The sequence below is a fragment of the Anopheles darlingi genome, chromosome 2 (assembly GCF_943734745.1).
Source record: "Anopheles darlingi chromosome 2, idAnoDarlMG_H_01, whole genome shotgun sequence".
NCBI lineage: Eukaryota > Metazoa > Arthropoda > Insecta > Diptera > Culicidae > Anopheles > Anopheles darlingi.
This window is the reverse complement of record NC_064874.1, coordinates 4,672,501-4,677,500: the sequence shown is the minus strand read 5'-3', so window position 1 is coordinate 4,677,500 and position 5,000 is coordinate 4,672,501. Positions and strand designations below refer to the sequence as shown.

General features: G+C 51.0%; 1 protein-coding gene across 1 annotated transcript in view; it reads left to right on the top strand.

The window, feature by feature from the left end:
• LOC125951450 (1-phosphatidylinositol 4,5-bisphosphate phosphodiesterase epsilon-1-like) overlaps positions 1 to 5,000 on the top strand; it is a 59,828-nt gene that overhangs the window by 38,915 nt on the left and 15,913 nt on the right. The window lies entirely within an intron of this gene.

Genomic DNA, 5,000 nt, shown 5'->3' with positions numbered 1-5,000 from the left:
GCCAGTGAGCCAGTGAGCCAGCGTTTCGAATTGTCCACGTCCGATTTGCCTTATTCATGGTCAATTAATACCTTCCGATTGACTGACGACGGCTGCTCACCGGCTCGTTGCTGCGCTCATTGTGCGCTCATCACTTCCGGTTTCAGGTTCTGGCTGCTTTCAGGCACTTTGTTTGACGTTGTTGTTGTTAAACTGTTGTGGTGGAAATGAGCCTGAAAATGGAAAATTGCTCATTCTCACCGGGGGCCGCGCCGCGCCGTGCCGTACCGTTCAGGATCGGTTAAATGGGACACAGTTAACAATCTTCCCAGCGCCTCCTGTCCCCTTGTCTCGGGTTGACCCTTTTATTGAAGCCAGCAACCGGTTCAATAAAAATCAACAGACTCTCTGTCTCGTTTTCTCTCTCTTTTTCTCTCGATGTCTGATTTGGACTCCCCTCTCCCCCCTCCCGCAGACGCCGCTCAGCATTACCCCCCCAAAAAGGAAAGCAAACAGCTCAATCATGCCTTCATCATAATGACCATGAGGAAACTTTTCCGTTTTGGGAGTTCCTCTTTCTCTCGATCCCGGGGCCCCGTGTATCGATTACCATCGTCGTCGACCCCTTGAAGTTAGAGAAGGAGGAGGAGGAGGAGAAGGTCGACGTCGGTGCTATAGTCGTTTACTGCTCTACATATTGTTTTGTTCGGTGACCTCCAGGAGGGGTGGTGTGCGAACGTTGATTTCGAATTTGCGCCTTTCGCACACACATACACACACACAAACATGTATGTGTGTGTGTTCGGTTTCAAAGCAACAGGAGAAGGTGTATCGGAGATCGATCGATATCGTATGTGTTGCGTTTGCATTACGGGCATTGAATTGAAGGAGGCGTTGAACCATCAAGCAGCACCATTCCGAACGAGGGTTGCTACGACCCTCCGGGTTTCCGGGCCTAGCGTGTGAACTTGTGTTTGCATGTCTCCAACAACAACGTTCGAACGGACGAACAGTAGGCTGGCCCTTCGGTTTTCCGGCGTTTTGTAACAAATTTTGGGGCGAAAATTAATTATCTGCCACTATGTTTGGTGCTGGTCCAGCACCCAGCAGCTTGGGTGCTGTGGACGCAGCACATTTCTTCGGCGCCATCATTTTGGCCTTGTCCCTTCTCCTTCGTGCTCCAAAAACTTTCCGTGCAACCTTTGGTGGCACCAGCACCACCGTACCAGCCAGCCAGCCCACAAAACTTGATTGTGGGGAAAAAGTTTTCAAAAATTTTCCACTTTCATCAATATCCAGGACTGTGTGTGTGTGTGTTTCGGCTGGTTCCGGGTATTTGGGTAGGAGCGGAACAGCAGGCATCGGCAGACAAAAGTGACAGCACCAGCAGCTCGGTTCGGAATCGGATCTAATAAATCACAATACTAAATGTGAAACTAATTAGCTTCATTATGTCTCTGATTATCGGGGATCAACTTTCCGATGGACGCGAGGGGATGCTGGAGGCTTTGATCGTGAATTCTGGTCTGGTCTCGACTCGACTCGGAGTCCAACGAGAACTTCCATAGCCTAACCAATCAATAACCGGACCGGAACGTACGGACGGGTCCGGGAATAACGAGTGGACGAGATGCAGGAAAGAACCACAACGAACCCCATCTGCAATAGCGCCATATTCGGGATGATGGTCGTGCCAAGAAGACATCGGTGACGACCAGAGAGGAGTGAGCGAGAGAGAGAGAGAGAGAGAGAGAGAGAGAGAGAGAGCACGACAGAGACACTGGCTGGAATCGATCGTCAGTTCCAGTTAAGCTCCTCATTCCAACGGCGATAAGGCTCAGGGCCGATCGATGCGGTTATGCAAAATTGACATGGAAATATTCGGTTTCCAGATCATTAATCAGTTTTTCCCGCCGATCCGCTCACAACCCTCTGGCCGCCACCAGACTCCCTTGCCCCGGGGGGAGGGCTTCGAGCCTTATTGATCACGCGCACGCTCGCTTCCCCCTGGCCCACCAGTCCAGTGGGTGGAGGAAAGTGTCAACAATATAATAATGATGATGAAAAAATAAACACCCCCCTCCCCGGCCCGCCTTCCAAAATGGCCGGGAAAAGGGACCAATTGTCGGGGCCGCGATGGGTGTCAATGAGCGCGCGCGTGCGAGCAGCTGTGAAAAGCCCCTTGGTCGATGGTCGTTGAAATTCGGGAAACAGAAAAAGGGAAACAGAAAACCCGCAAACCCTCCGTCCTCTGGGGGGGGGGGGCTTTTGTGTGGTTTTTGTGGTTTTTTGGGGCGGTGGAGAGTGGAGTTTGTTCTACTTCCTGCCAACCATCTGATGCCAATCAGGCGGATTGAGCGAAGGTCATCGGCAACGGCGGGCAATATATATACATACATACATAATTTTATATGTTGTGCCGCTCTGCTCCCGGTGGCTAGATAATTTGCTGTGTTGCATACCTAAATGAGCAATAATCAATCGATTGCTCGCCGTTCTCGGATAGGGGGGGAACCCAATCCCCGCTTGGTCCTTGGTGCTTGGAGCGTTGCTTGATTTAATGGCCTTTTGCTCTCCTCCTAATGGGATCGTTGCAACCCTCTGGCCTGGCAGCATATATGCCCGGTACCGTGCTGGTGGACACGAATAATAAAATTGGCCTCATAAGTGGCACCCAATCAATACCCTCACCGCCTCCCCGTCGTCGGGATGTGCGGGAGCGTCCATCGTTCCACCGGGGAAGGGGAACTGTATCGCGCATATCTATCGCTCAGCACGGGCGTCCACCGGGGAGCTGTCCTATTTATCTCCTCCCCCCCTTTCCCATGACCAACATTCTGATGCCCTTCCACCAGTTCCGAGTTCGATGCAGCATCCAAACGAAATGCTTCAAATTGATTGCTTTTGCTCACTCGTCGTCTGGAATGGTGTATGGTGCTACGCCACCGCTACGCACCACACTCCAGGAAGGCCAGCAGGCCGCCGCCTCCTCAGCCACCTTCAGCTTCTTCTGCGTAAAGGACATGTTTAATCTCGTTTATGGGACCATCGGTACCGGGCATCCTTCCGGGTCGAGGCCGAATGGTGATTGGCAAAATGGCCAACGACGACGACGACGACGATGACGATGACGACGACGCTGGTGTTATGCAGAACACTTTCACGGCCTTAGCCCCAGACCAGGGGAAGAAAGAAAGGAAGCGTAAAAAAATGAGAGAGAGCTGGAAAACCCATCAAAAGCACTCCCAGCCCAGCCGACTGACTGGCCAAAGCCAACACACCACCACCATCATGACACCACCAGGCCGCCGATGGCGCCCATGATGGTGGTGGCTGTCCCAGGTGTATGTAATTAAAAATTTAAAACATCATCAATCTACCATAAATAAAAAGGCTTATTAATATGGTTGGACGCTCGCCTGGACTCCGATGGTGGTGGTGCTGGTTTTGTGAAACGCAGAAAATAAGTTTTGTAAAGTGATAAATATGGTCCTCCCAAGTGAAGTATGGGTCCCATTAGTGGAGTTACAGGCCATGAAGCCAACAACTCATTTCTCCGATCAGTAGCAGAGAGAAAGACCGAGAGAGAAAGGGAGCATGGATCGTGGGGTGAGTGAAGGAGTGGGACAATATTCGTAATGATGTAACTTGAGTTGGTGGTCGCTGGATAATTGCTCTTTTCATATTTTGAGGATCCCGAAGTCCCGCGATACCTACGTACCAACACTTGAGGTGTACTTGGGCGAATGTCAAAGGCATTGGGGCACCTGACCGACATGACACCATGCACCATCCTAGACGTCCTCCAGACGTCCGCCTAAAGTGCTGGGCCTATTATGGAACGCTATTTATGCAAAGTTTCGGTTCTTATTTAGATTAGGATAATTAGAAAACCATAAAAACAGCTAACGAGTATTGCAAGAAGTATATTGTGGGTATCGCATTTAAACTTCCAGCCCCTTCAGAATACCGAGAAATGTGCGTGCGTGTGTTTGTGCAGCCTTAACTGCCCATGAAGTGTAGTCAAAGTTTCGCACACAACTCACATCTACAAAACAGCTCTCAAAAGTCATTCCTCTTCATGTGAACGCCATTTCATAAAGCGGAAGGGCAGGGCACAATCCATACAAACACTGCCGCAATCATACAGATTAATGGTGTTGAAATTTAGAACACTCTGGCCCTCTGGCCCTCCGTCTCTCTTCTATACCACCGCCCCATATACCACTAAAACTGCTGCCTCAGCAGCAGCAGCAGCACTCCCTCATCCCTGCACTGCATTTGCTCATGAAATGTTCATTCTTCATTCGACGCTTTTGCGTAACGCCAGCAAAGGGCGACGCTTCGTTTATACAATGCAGACCATGGAGTCGGTGCTTTCGAAGGGGGATGCGGGGCAGAGAAAAACAGAGGCAGAGGCAGAGAGGCAGAGAGCTTAAAACAAATGGAAATCTCAAATCAAGAAGAAACGGTCAGGGAGGGAAGCTCGGAGGGAACATGTTCTCCTCTCCTCTCAGTCAATCCTCGTGGGGGCATGCTTAATGTAACCACGGGAAAGGTGGCCGACGTCGACGTCCCCGGGATTGTCATCTCGTACTGGCTGGCTGGTACCGGGGGGGCCCGAAAATGACAAAATGGCCATTCGTGCGTTCCACTCTTGCTGCTGCTAACATCGCTGCAAGCACGCACATGCTGACGACGATAGAACTAATATAAGCGAAACGACGACGACGACCAGAACAGCACACAAAGAGAGAGACAGAGAGAGAGAGAGAGAGAGAGAGAGAGAGAGAAAGAGGGAGAGTGCGGTCCTCGTTTGGCCGGATGGCTCGTTTTCTGGCTCGGTCACGTTCCGGAAGCGTAGAACATCGTCCTCGTCACAGAAATGATTCATAATGAAAACGACTAACCCACCGCGGCTACACCAACCCAGCCAACTACTACTACTAACCACCACCGGCAGCAAAGCAGGCTTTGGAAGGATTCTCCAACATAGCGACGCCGCACGCTTGGTCTCCTGG